Source organism: Hyla sarda, chromosome 4, assembly GCF_029499605.1.
Source record: "Hyla sarda isolate aHylSar1 chromosome 4, aHylSar1.hap1, whole genome shotgun sequence".
Classification (NCBI taxonomy): Eukaryota; Metazoa; Chordata; class Amphibia; order Anura; family Hylidae; genus Hyla; species Hyla sarda.
Window position 1 is genome coordinate 214,419,053 of NC_079192.1, and position 14,887 is coordinate 214,433,939.

Below are 14,887 nucleotides of genomic sequence, written 5' to 3' on the forward strand. Positions count from 1 at the left end.
ACACTGCCGTCCGAGACATTTTTCATTTTTATTGGGGGGGGGGACAGTGTAAGTGTGTGCATATGTAGTGTTTTACCCTTTATTTTGTGTTAGTGTAGTGATTTTAGGATACATTCACACTGGCGGGGGTTTACGGTAAGTTTCCAACTAGGAGTTTGAGCTGCGGCGGAAAATTTGCTGCAGCTCAAACTTGAAGCAGGAAACTCACTGTAAACCCCGGCCCTTGTGAATGTACCCTGTACATTCACATGTGGGGGGACAAACCTACAGCTGTTGCAAAACTACAACTCCCTTCATGCCCTGACAACTGTGCATACTGGGAGTTGTAGTTTTGCAACAGCCTGAGGCACACTGGTTAGAAAACCTTGAGTTAGGTTATGTTACCTAACTCAGTATTTTTCAACAAGTGTGCCTCCAGCTGTTGCTAAACTACAACTCCCAGCATGTACTGATCGCCAAAGGGCATGCTGGGAGTTGTATTTTTTTGCAACAGCTGGAGGCATGCAAATACAACTTCCAGCATGCCGAGACAGCCGTTTGCTGTTCACGCATGCTGGGAGTTGTAGTTTTGCAACATCTGGAGGGCTACAGATTAGAGATCACTGTATAGTGGTCTCCAAACTGTAGCCCTCCAAATGTTTCTAGGCAACAACTCACCGCGTCAGTTACTGGATCGCCGCCGCCGCCACACGCAAGGGAGGATGGCCAGCCGCCCGCCAACGATCACCGCCCACTATAGGCAGGGGACCTCCGCCGCCACTCCTAGCACAGTTCCCCAACTCTGCCCGGACTACCATGGGTGGGCAGAATGGGGGAACCAAACTTTAATCCCCGATCTGCTATTGGTCGGTCGCTTCTGACAAAAATGTTAAACTTTAATAAAAAGATCTGATTAAAAAAAAACACAACAATAGAGTCAGCCACTATAAATTGTATTGGGTACCACAACCTTAACAAATGAAGAGGTCCCCATTTATATTTAAAAAACAAAACAAAGTTAACCCCATTTCCTAGAATTATACCCTTTTGTTATCATTTCAAATGATGATAACCCCACCAGGACCAAGGGCGTACAGGTACACTCTCGCATCCCTGGACTTAAGGACCAAGGGCAGTGAATGGAACGGGATGCCTTCAGGGGGATCGGGGCTGTCTTGGACATTCACTGCCCTTGGTCCTTAAGTCCTGGGACGCGAGGGCGTACCTGTACGCCCTTGGTCCTGTTGAGGTTATCATTTGAAGTGATCACGAAAGGGTATAATTCTAGGAAATGGGGGTTAACTTTGTTTTTGTTTTTTAAATATAAATGGGGACCTCTTCATTTGTTAAGGTTGTGGTACCCAATACAATTTATAGTGGCTGACTCTATTGTTGTTTTTTTTTTTTTTTTTTTATCAGATCTTTTTATTAAAGTTTAACATTTTTGTACTTAAAAACACACATATACCATCCCCAGCCCTAACCCACCCCCTCCCCCAACAAAACAGTCCCAAGTCCACCAAAAGTTCAAGTTCAGGTGTGACATCCTGCAGAATGAGCATTCACTTAGTAAAGATGAGTCCTAGAGTCACCCAACCAACCCTCCCAATAAAGGTTATTGGTACATTATAAACAAAAGGACATAGAACCACTATGCTAGGAGAATGGGCTCAAGCAAGGTAAAATATCTGTAATATCCAACACCAAAGACAAGAAGGCTTACTCTATTTAATGACCTATTCAGAGAATTTTTTTTGTATACATTTTAGTAGCCAGTTTAATTGTAATTAAAAGGTAGATAAATATTGCCATGATAATTCCATTGTATGAGTTCTGTAAAGATTCAAGTGCATTTTCTCTGAGAGAATAGAAAATAGTCTGTTCTATCATAATATTAAGTTAAATTACTGCATTGGATCTGTCCAAAATTAAGATTCTAATCTACAGCAATGAATACATTAATATTGCTCAGCTATACAAGCTAAATCTGCCATTTGTATTGTTCCTGTTAATAACGTGAATTCATTATGCTTGGAGGGTGTGAATTTTCTTACTGTAAATGAGTTTTCCTTGTGACTTAACTTTCTCTGCCTTATGTGATTCCTCCCAGGCAGATATGAAAATTTTCAATTTCAGCATAGAAAAGTCCTGTTAATATCAATGCAGTTTTGAAGCCAATAACCAGTCCAAGACCAGACATATTTTTATTGTTTTCTTATTTGTTTATTAAAATAATTTTTTATTCTGTGATACTTAGGTGGGAAACTACTAAGAGTGGCGTTTCACACACTGGTCTTAAAGGGGTATTCCAGGAAAGATCAACTGGCTCCAGAAAGTTAAACAGATTTGTAAATGACTTCTATTAAAAAATCGTTCCAATATCAGCTGCTGAAGTTGAGTTGTTCTTATCTCTCTGGAAACGGTCTCTGCTTGTCTCAGGAACTGCACAGAGCAGAATAGGTTTGCTATGGGAATTTGCTTCTACTCTGGACAGCTCCCGAGACACGTGTCATCAGAGAGCACTTAGACAGAAAAGAACAACTCAACTTCAGCAGCTCATAAGTACTGAACGGATTAATATTTTTCAATAGAAGTAATTTACAAATCTGTTTAACTTTCTGGAGCCAGTTGATATAACTAAAAAAGTTTTTTTCCTGGATATCCCCTTTAAGTAAACCCCTGCCAGTATAGGATTGCATTGGATTTATCAAGAGGTACACACATCTTTATAAATCCAAGGTGCATGTGAGGCTGCCCATGCGACAGCTTCAGAAATGTAAGTCAGTTCTTAGCAGACAGCTGCTAAAAGCCATAAATTTGTTAATGCAGGGTGTCCACACTCTTCACACAAAACCAAGCCCCCATGTGCAAAGCCCCACCCATGTGCCATAGAGTTTTCTTTTTATATGATTTTTATATTTGTCATATTGGGGGAAAATGTTAAAAGAAAATACCTTTTCTCCATTGTTGTGTGTCATGTAATTGTGTCCCCTTGCAGTCACTTTATATTGGGGATATATAGTAAATAGTAAGTGGATTTGGAAGCTGTCATTTGAGCCATCTGTGGCTTTTTTTCTTTAGAGACATTTTAATATTGCAGTATTTCCCCTGTAAGTGAGAAAAAACTATATATATATATATATATATATATATATATATATATATATATATATTACATTGAAGACCTTAGTATCTTTTCCCATTTCCCTGCTTTCTACAAGTGAAATGTAGCTTTCATGATTAATATTCATTCCAAGCGTGACGCATCGCAGGGTCATCCTTAGTCTTGACTGAAGGACATGACTTGAGAGTTGATCAAATGTTATGCTCTTAAAATGAATGACAGGACACATACTTGTTCCATATAGAAAATGAGAGGAATGTCAGTTAATTGTGACTGATCTAGTTGACATTCTACGTAATAATGTGCAGTGATCTTTTAATGGATCATAATGTTACCTGACTTCTTGCTAGGCCATTGTAATAAATGGAGTAGCAATTATAACACAGTGCATTTAAGTGTGCTATGTATCTCTGACATATAATCTCTTCATTCTGTATAGCCCTACATAACAGGAGGTATCCTTAATAAATCACATTGGTTTGTGCAGCTCCTTATAGGAAGACAATATTTTATTCTTTTTTATTTATTTTTTTTTCACTAACTTTCTTACATGTTTTTTTTTACTATTTTATCTGGCAGGTATTTTTTCTTTTGTTTATGTGACATCAGGAACAGATGTGAAGTGTGTCTTTGTACTATTGCATTCTGACTTTGAGACAGTGATTGGGAATGTGCTGCGGAAAGACCTATTTATTTCTCCCAGTAAAGTTCTACTGGAGCCTAGAACATTCATATATGTTAGTGAATTTCTGCTGAAAGTTTTACCTTTCTAGCTCTGGAAGAAACTGATAAAAGTTACTATTTATTTTTGGGCTCCCCATTAAATGGGTACTCCCGTGAAAAACTTTTTTTTAAATCAACTGGTTCCAGAAAGTTAAACAGATTTGTAAATTACTTATATTACAAAAAATCTTAATCCTTCCAGTACTTATTAGCTGCTGAATACTACAGAGGAAATGGTTTTCTTTTTGGAACACAGAGCTCTCTGCTGACATCATGACCACAGTGCTCTCTGCTGACCTCTCTGTCCCTTTTAAGAACGGTCCAGATGTCAGCAGAGAGCACTGTGGTCATGATGTCAGCAGAGAGGACTGTGTTCCAAAAAGAAAACCATTTCCTCTGTAGTATTCAGCAAATAATAAGTACTGGAAGGATTAAGATTTTTTAATAGAAGTAATTTACAAATCTGTTTAACTTTTTGGCACCAGTTGATTTAAAATCCCCTCCCCCAATAAAAATAAAAATTGTCAGTTTTTCCCATTTTACCCCCAAAAAGCGTAAAAATGTTTTTATGAACATATTTGGTATCGCCGCTTGCATAAATGTCCAAACTATCAAAATATAATGTTAATGATCCCTTACGGTGAATGGTGTAAACGTAGAAAATAAAAAAATCCAAAAATGCAGCTTTTTTATCACATTTTATTCAAAAAAATGTATAAAAATCTATCTAAAAGTTTTATATTTGCAAATGTGGTATCGATAAAAAGTACAGATGATGGCGCGAAAAAGTAGCCCTCATACCGGCCTATATACGGAAAAATTAAAAAGTTATAGGTGGTCAAAATAGGTCGATTTTAGATTACTGATTTTGTACAAAAAGTAGATTTTTTTTTTAAGCGGTACAAAAATATAAAAGTATCTAGCCATGGCTATCATTTTAATCGTATTGACCCAGAGAATAAAGAACATGTAATTTTTACCCTAAAGTGTACAGTGTGAAAACAAAACCCTCCAAAATATGCAAAATTGTAGTTTTCATTTAAATTTCCTCCCTAAAAAAAAATTTTTGAGGTTCACCGTACAATTTATGGTAAAATGAGAGGTTTCATTACAAAGTACAATTGGTCACGCAAAAAACAAGCCCTTATATGGGTCTGTAGATGGAAATATAAAAGAGTAATAGATTTTAGAAGGTGAGGAGGAAAAAACTAAAACGCAAAAATAAAATTGGCCTGGTCCTTAGCCCCTTAAGGACGCAGCCCTTTTTCACCTTAAGGACTGAGCCCTTTTTCGCAATTCTGACCACCGTCGCTTTACAAATTAATAACTCAAACACTTTTACCGAATATTCTGATTCGGAGAGAGATTTTTCGTGACATATTCTACTTTATTTTGGTGGAAATTTTTCGGCGTTACTTGCATCCTTTTTTGGTGAAAAATCCCCAAATTTCATGAAAATTTAGAAAATTTAGCATTTTTCTAACTTTGAAGCTCTCTGCTTGTAAGGAAAATGGATATTCCAAATAAATTAAATTTTTATTCACAAATACAATATGTCCACTTTATGTTGGCATCATAAAATGGATGTTTGCTTTTTGAAAAAATTAGAGGGCTTCAAAGTAGAGCAGCAATTTTTTAAAATTTAATGAAAATTGCAAAATCTGAAGGGACAGATGTTACAGAACTACAACTGGGCAGTCTAGGCATGCTGAGAGTTGTAGTTTGGCAACATCTGGAGGGCTACCGTTTGGGCACCACTGTAACAGTGGTCTCCGAACTGTGACCCGCCAGATGTTGCAAAACTACAACTCCCAGTATGCCCAGACAGCCTTTGGCTGTCTGGGCATGCTGGGAGTTGCAGTTTGGCCTTCCTAGTGGACAGTTGCCACAGTAAAGATCACTTTACTTTCACTTTCATACCCCCCCCCCCACCCCCACCGTAGTTTCCCTACCTGAGCCAGGATCCAGCAGTCTCCAGCGACGATCCGGGGTCCCCAGGCATCTTCTCCTCCAGGTACCGGCCTCCATCTTCTCCCCATGTTGCCACTGTCCCCACTGTCCTTCCCTGCCATTGGTCAGAATCAGTTCTGACCAATGGCAGGGGATAGGAGGAGATCGCAGCACTGGGACCTCGCTCCTATCCCTCAGGATGATCAGGGCTGTCCCTGACAGCTCCGATCATCCCTATTTTCCGGGTGATCGGGTCACCAGAGACCCCCTCGGCGAAGTGCCGGGATGCCTGCTGAAGGATTTCAGTAGGCATTCCGGTCCGGTCCCCAACCGGCTAGCGGCTGGGACCGGAATTCCCACGGGCGTATGCATACGCCCCACGTCCTTAAGGACTCGGGATGCAGGGCGTATGCATACGCCTGGCGTCCTTAAGGGGTTAAAAGAAGTTTTCATGTTAAACCTATTTTTAGTAGTAGCAGCAGGCTATAATACAATCAATAAGATAAACCAGCACAATAGGGTAAAGTACATCCAGAAACCTGTGGGTGTAAGAGGTGTGTAAGGCTCCTTTCACGCTGACATTTGTGCCCATCAGTGTACCGGGAGAAAATTTTTTGTGTATGTCAAGTCTTTTCCCCCGCTATCATAACGGGACTTATAACGGATGTTAGAGGAATCCCATTCAAGGGAATGGGATCCTCTTTGCCCGTTATAACTCGTTATGATAGCGGGATTTGCTCCATTACAATAACAGATGTTAATGGCAGCCAAAGTAGGAAAAAAAATTAAAGCCATTAACGTCCGTTTGTAACGGAGCAACAGTATAGTGAGAAAGGAGTCTAAGCTGTTGTAACCAGTATCCATAGCTCTTCAAGACCAGGTGGTCACCTGATAGAGCCTTCAGCAGTGGAGTTAAGGTGAGGGAGGGCCAATGTGGTCCAGTAATCTCTTCTAAAGGATACCAATGAGGGTGAACACAGCAGACCCAGTATTGTAAAATGTGGACATTCTTTTACATGAAGAAGTTGTTTTCATAAACCAGAAACACGTTATTTCAGTTCCCACTGTGCTAAACTCCTTGTGTGTCTGTGTGAGCACAAGGACCTTCCTTCTCACCCAATCAGTGGCTGTAGCTGTGTGCCCGCTCTAGTCAACAATAAGCGAATAATCAATTGTAGTATCCTAGAAGAACTTCATAATGCTACTTGCACTTCCCCGGCTTATTATCCTGATTGGCGGGGGTCTCCACGCTGAGAACCCAACCAATCAAAACTCTGGACATGTCTTTGTGACATGTTGAAAGTTTAAAGGGGTACTCCCGTGGAAAACTTTATGGTTTTTAAATCAACTGGTGCCAGAAAGTTAAACAAACTTGTAAATTACTTATATTAAAAAATCTTAATCCTTCTAGTACTTAGTAGCTGCTGAATACTACAGAGGAAATGGTTTTCTTTTTGGAACACAGAGCTCTCTGCTGACATCATGACCACAGTGCTCTCTGCTGACATATCTGTCCATTTTAGGAACTGTCCAGAGCAGCATATGTTTGCTATGGAGATTTTCTCCTACTCTGGACAGTTCTTAAAATGGACAGAGATGTCAGCAGAGAGCACTGTGGTCATGATGTCAGCAGAGAGCTCTGTGTTGCAAAAAGAAAACCATTTCCTCTGTAGTATTCAGAAGCTAATAAGTACTGGAAGGATTAAGATTTAATAGAAGTAATTTACAAATCTGTTTAACTTTCTGGCACCAGATGATTTAAAGAAAAAGTTTTCCATGGGAGTACCCCTTTAAGGCTTATTATGTTTTTTTTAATGACAGGTGCATTTTAACAAAATTTTACCACTGAAGAAGCAACTGAAACATATGCATCATATCTAAATATTGTCATGAAAACACAAAAGTTCTCAAATTATGCATATAGGTATACCATGATTATGGTCATATGGAGTTACAATAACTAAATTTTAATCATCAATTACATACAGGTGAGCTGAAATCAGGAACCATAGACCTTTTTGCAACTGGTAGATCGTGTGCAACTGGTAGATCTGTTTAGGTAGCACCTTATGACTTTAAAATGGTTTTGTATGATAGAATGACAGAACCTGTTTTGCTTTTAAATTTTCTACATTTTAAGAATATATAGTATCTGTGTTATGCTTTTAAGCCATATTTAGTTATACATGGCTATATCATACATTGTTAAAGGCTCGTATTATTACATTAAGGTATAATTAGATTTTCAAGGTGAGTATAATGGAAGCTTTATTCTTTTACTAACATTTTGATCTGAAAAAATACTTTGCCTGGATAACCCTCTCAATATTTTTCAAACTACCGCATATACTGCAGTCTCCTGATTAAATCTCACCATCTCAATCCAGAGGGCCCCTAACTATACAGAACATCGTAAAGTGGTTACGTTTTCTTCTCTTTGCCTTTCCACTTTGCCCTGTGATTGTCTCCGAGAGATACCTTCTAAGACGAGAGGGGGCAGGTACCATGTGGTGATCATCGCATGTGGGAAAAACCACACCTGCATGCAATGTCCAATAGCCATACAATGTTGCCATAACATCGACATTGTGCAGCTATCTAAGATCGCATGTGGACATGGTTTCCCCTGCACACGATGATGGGGATTTTGACCTACCCCCTTTTTATGTCTGATCGCGGGGGGGGCCTGCCACTGGGACCACCCGCGATCTCCGTGCAGCACCCGCATTCTATGACCCCTCCCATGGACATAAATGGAGGGGGCATGGTGTGACATCAGAAGGGGGCGTGGCATGTGGTCACGTCTCCAGTCCCGGAAACACAGGTTTCCGAGACTGGAGCAGCAGCTCGGCATAGAATGCAGGTGCTGCACGGAGATCGCAGGAAGTCCCAGCAGCGGGCCCCCCACGATCAGAAATCTTATCTTATCCAAAGGATAGGGGATAAGATGTTTATGGCCGGAATACTCCTTTAAGGGGAATGTATACCAAGCCATAGTACTGTTCTTGTATATAGGGGAAAAAAAAGAGTATGATTTTGTAATATCTCCTATTAGAGAGGTATAACTAAGTGTATCCTTACAGTTCATATTACAAAGTGATTTAGTATAAATGTTGATATGAGACCATCCATGAAAATTGTTATATACAGAATAGTATCATAGCACAAAATTATTTTTTTTTTCATTTCTGCATCCAAATTAGGCACTAGCAACCAAAAGCTGTATTTTGATGATCCACATTATGCATCCAGGAAGAGCTGCATGCTGATATTTTCAATCCAGTTAATATGATGACAAATGTATGTACAGAACATGTGATGAAAAACAGTGGAAAAGGCACTGTTTTCACAGAATCACAGTCTCCAAGCATGTTGCGTATGAAGCACACTGCACTTTGCATGGTAACATAGCACAGCAATATAGGTTCACATGCACTCTAGCACCCTGTCCATGCCATATTTCTTAAGGGCGACAAACAACCATACTGTTAGTAGTTTGAATTCCCTCTTTGTGGTAATGATGGAATTATCTTTTCCACGTGTTTTTGGAAAAGACTTATTAAGCGTCTTAGCATTCTGTTCTATTTTATTCAGGTTCATAATGGCGCAATTCTGTTTCTTAGAACTCCAATAACCGCATCCTGGAGAACAGATTTTTAGAACCTATCAACTTTAGTTAGGTCCTTGTCTCCACAATGGAGTACAATACATGAACAAGAGAAGAACAAATTTGTTATGGATGCCCATGCTCAGATGCTATATACCTACTAATAATGTTTCAAAGGAGAATGCATCACATGCAATTCTGTTGTTTTACAATATACTGTGTAATTCTCAAATAGTTTAAAAGTACACTTAAAACATTTTTTTTTTACATATACTATTTACATTTATTGGCTATCCACCTTTTTATCAAAATTAATTATTTGTGCTCTAAAGATTACACTGTTTATGGCTGATGATCCAAAGTTGGTTAGGGATACTACTATCCAAAGAAGGCCCAACCAGTTAGTTGTTCAAATTTGTCTGACACCACAAGAGTACCTGTAATCAAACCATATTTTCTAAACTAACTCGGATTATATTCACTAACTACTCCTAACACTCCTCCTGCCCTTAAAAAATGTAAACAGCTCTGTATCATACCTTTCCCCTTGCTGTGAGCTCCTGGCAAGAGAAAGTGGGCGTTCCCCAGCAGGGGCGACATCACTGAAGCCTGCAAGAGCTGTGACTCACCATGCCCGTCATGCACTTCCTGAGTTAGGACTTCTGCAATCCGGGTGGAGACCATATTAACTGTTTGGGATCAGAACAGAGCCACCTAGTGGGCGATTTTTAAATCACATTAAAAATAAAATGGTAGCCAGGACCCGGGGCAAATAGGGCACATCACCGATCGTGGTGATGCCTGCTATTAACACGATCAAAGTTGATAGCCGTGTCTAAAATGTAAAAAAAAAAAAAGCATTCCCGGCAGCTCAGTCGGGCTTATCGGGATCACCACAGTGAAACCGCGGTGTCCCGATCAGCTAGGATGCAGCAGGGTCCTTTACCTGCCCCCGGTGTGTTTGAGATCCAGGCTTAAGCAATCGACCGCCGATGACACTGATCAATGCAATGCTATGGCATAGCATTGAACAGTGCTGGCAATCAATGTACTGCATGTTATAGCCCACTATGGGGACTATAACATAGCAAAAAAGTGTAAAAAAGAGTTAATAAATGTGATTTAACCCCTTCCTTAATAAAAGTTCAAATATACCCCATTTCCCATTAAAAAAAAGTAAATCAAACTAAATATAAACATATTTATCGCCGCATTTGTAAATGTCCAAAATATAAAAATATATCATGAATTACACCGCACAGTCAATGGCGTACACGTAAAAAAAAAAATTCCAAAGTCCAAAATAGCATATTTTTGATCACTTTTTATACCATAATAAAATGGATAAAAAGCGATCAAAAAGTCAGATCAAAACAAAAATGGTACCGCTAAAAACTTCAGATCATGGCGTAAAAAATTTGCCCTCATACCGCCCCATATGCAGAAAAATAAAAAAGTTATAGAGGTCAGAAGAGGACAATTTTTATGAGTTTTTTCAGAAGTAAGACAAAATCAAACCTATATAAGTAGGGAATCATTTTAATCATATGGACCTATAGAATAAAGATAAGGTGTCATTTTTACTGAAAAATGTACTGCGTAGAAACAGAAGCCCCCAAAATTTACAAAATGGCATTTCTTCTTCAATTTTATCGCACAATGATTTTTTTTTTTTATTTCGCCGTAGATTTTCGGGTACAATTACTGATTATTTACAAAGTAAACTTGGTGGAGCAAAAATAAGCCACATGTGAGTCTGTAGGTGCAAAATTGAAAGGGTTATGGCTTTTAAAAGGCGAGGAGGAAAAAAAAAAACACCAAGGGGTTAAAAGTTTAGTTTGGTGACACTCTTTAACATTTTGATCATGTACAGTCAAAGATTGTCACAAACAGAAAAAGAAAGAAAAACAATTATCGATATAGGGGACTTTGTGCTTAACTCAGTGTAAAAAATGCAAGTGTGGACCTAGTCTTTGGCTTAGTTTACTATAATTTTATGTATTCATTCTGTCAAGTTTCTTGTGTTCATGATGGGCAGAATGTTCTGCTATTCTTGCCAAGGAAAACCCTGAAGCCTGACAGACCCATTACTATTCAATGGAAGCTATTAGAATCCATTATAGGATATCGACATAACAGAATCTATGATACCAGTATGAACAGAGCCTAAAAAAATCAATTGGCAGTAGACTGGCATTGACTTGATGATATTGTCATTTACCAGATTATAAAAATACAACAAGTTAACATGGCCAATTAATTAACAAGCTGGAAATACTGTCTAAATTTCTTATCACTTATCCCATGCATATGGTTAAAAGAGACACGGTTCCAAGCGTTATGGGCTATAACAGATCTACCATATTATTTATAAAAGCCATAACTCCAGTGGGGGTACTTTATTTCTTTAGTATAGGATCTATCAAATGATCGAGGGGGGGTAATGTTGTTGTTTTTCCTGACATTTTTATGTAAATTGAAGACAATATATGATCAGATTAAGACTGGTTCAGATCATGACTGTCCATAAAAAATCTGTATAAAATTTAACAAATAGAATATGTGGCTAGTGCAAACAGAACCATATATAGTGTAAGGATTCCTCCTTGGGGATAGCTCCGGGATCGTCCTGGACACTGCCACGGGACACGTTTCCTCTCAATAAACCGGCAGACAACAGTTTTAATGCAAGTCTCGCACCTTGTCAGCTTTATTTAGACAGGTTGCAGGAAAAAATAAACATAAAGCAGGAACATAATAAAATCCTAGACTGTCTCATCACTAACTACACAGATCAGCATGCCCTGACTGATAACTGGTGAGCTACCCTCAGCCAGTTCAACATATGCCTCTTGCAACCTTCTACACACAGTTCACACCACTCTTTGGGCCACTGACAGCTCGGGCTGTGTGTTCCTCAGCAGGGCCCCTGTCTCTCCCCTACAGCCAGCCTGCTGTTTCCTAGGGAGAGCAAAGACTACACTGTTTCTCTCCCTTATAAACACACCTCCCTTCTCTGCTTCCTCATTAACTAGGCTACAGGTGGAGGTTTCTACAGGGTGAGCCAAGGAAATACACCCTTTCATGGCCACAGTATCACTATATACAGTGAGGATCAAAAGTTTGGGCACCCCAGGTAAAAATTTGTATTAATGTGCATAAAGAAGCCAAGGAAAGATGGAAAAATCTCCAAAAGGCATCAAATTACAGATTAGACATTCTTATATCAACAAAAGTTAGATTTTATTTCCATCATTTACACTTTCAAAGTAACCGAAAACAAAAAAATGGCATCTGCAAAAGTTTGGGCACCCTGCAGAGTTAATATCTTGTACTGCCCCCTTTGGCAAGTATCACAGCTTGTAAACGCTTTTTGTAGCCAGCCAAGAGTCTTTCAATTCTTGTGTGGGGTATCTGTGCCCATTCTTCCTTACAAAAGTCTTCCAGATCTTTGAGATTTCTAGGCTGTCTGTCATGCACTGCTCTTTTAAGGTCTATCCATAGATTTTCAATTATGTTGAGGTCAGGAGATTGTGAAGGCCATGGCAAAACCTTCAGTTTACGCCTCTTGATGTAATCCCTGTGGATTTCGAGATGTGTTTAGGATCATTATCCATTTGTAGAAGCCATCCTCTCTTTAACTTCAGCTTTTTTACAGATGGCATCAAGTTAGCATGCAAAATTTACTGAAATTTTATTGAATCAATTTTTCCTTCTACTCATGAGATGTTCCCTGTGCCACTGGCTCCAATACAACCCCAAAGCATGATTGATCCACCCGCATGGTTAACAGTTGGACAGAGGTTCTTTTCATTAAATTCTGTTCCCCTTCTTCTCCAAATGTACCTTTGCTCATTCAGGCCAAAAAGTTCAATTTTAACCTCATCGGTCCACAGAACTTGTTTCCAAAATGCATCAGGCTTGTCTATATGTTCATTTGCAAAGTTCAAACGCTGATTTTTGTGGTGAGGGTGTAGAAGAGGTTTTCTTCTGATGACTCTTCCATGAAGACCATATTTGTATAAGTATCTCTTTATAGTGGAATAGTGTACCACAACTCCAGTGTCTGCCAGATCTTTCTGGAGGGGATTGTGCAGTCAAACGTGGGTTTTGAATTGTTTTTCTCACAATCCTGCGAGCTGTTCTGTCTGATATTTTTCTTGGTCTTCCAGATCTTGCTTTAACTTCCACAGTTCCTGATGACTGAGATTTCTTAATTACATTCCGAACAGAGGATATTGACATCTGAAAACGTTTTGCTATCTTCTTATAGCCTTCTCCAGCTTTGTGAGCGTCAACTATTTTCAGTTTCATATTTCTAGACAACTGCTTAGAAGAACCCATGGTGCTGATTGTTGGGGCAAGGTCAGATGAGTCTGGGCATTTAAAACCTTTGAGATTGACATCACCTGGTCTTCCCAGATGATGATTGAGAACAATCCATGACACTGGCAGGTCCCAGCTTTGCAAAGGGGGCAGGGCATGCTATAAATTCTTCACGGTGCCCAAACTTTTGTAGACGCCATTTTTTTGTTTTCTGTTATTTTAAAAGTGTAAATGATGGAAATAAAATCTAACTTTTGTTGACATTTTATAAGAATGTCTAATCTGTAATGTGATGCCTTTTGGAGATTTTTCCATCTTTCCTTGGCCTCTTTATGCACATTAATACAAATTTTTACCTGGGGTGCCCAAACTTTTGATCCCCACTGTGTATATATATACTGCACTTTTTTGGACCTGCTACAGTACTTCTACATTTTACGGTAAAGTATAAAAAGGCACCTCTTAAGGAGTTGTATACTTTTGAACGTGTTTTCCGGATTAAAGGATGAATACAGAATCTTTTGAGTAAAACCTTCTAATTGCTATATATTCTTTCTCATGATTCTGCTGGGGGATCTACTGGCATACACGTTATAATTAGTACCAAGGAAAGCTATGGAATCCTTTTAATATTAGTTACTATAAAGGAATGCAAAGCATAACCTCCTGTGGAGAGACTTGGGGCTTATATACATGGAGTGTTTATGGGTCCAACAGAATTGCTAAGTCCATGATATGGTGCATCCAGGTAGCACCACATTCTCCACTAGAGGTGGTGCTTAGTGCTGGTTAGCTAAAATGGATACCTGCAGAAATTATCTTTACTTTCATTTGCATTAAGTTTATATCAAGTTATTTTCTTATGGTATTCAATCTATGCATTTGTCTCCTTATTTAATCATTATTACTGCCTATTGTACAGGAGTCAAAGGCTAAAATAAAAATATTACTTTGAAAATCAGTTACAAATGAGTCCGTATGCACCATTTGCAAAGCCAGTGCCTAATAAAACATGGTCTAAAATTCCCTTAAGTAAAAATGTCTACACTATAGAAAAGACCCCCAAGCATCTGAGTATTGGCATCTTTGCATTGTAATGCCTTACTTTGTTCACTAAAATTCTTCCCTTCTTTTGGAAACAGCACTACTGCTACCTCAGGGGTCTTTCCCATGGGTTA

General features: G+C 38.9%; 1 protein-coding gene across 14 annotated transcripts in view; it reads left to right on the plus strand.

Moving 5' to 3' along the window:
- MAGI2 (membrane associated guanylate kinase, WW and PDZ domain containing 2) overlaps positions 1–14,887 on the plus strand; it is a 923,418-nt gene that overhangs the window by 881,993 nt on the left and 26,538 nt on the right. The gene's annotated exons all lie outside the window — the stretch shown is intronic.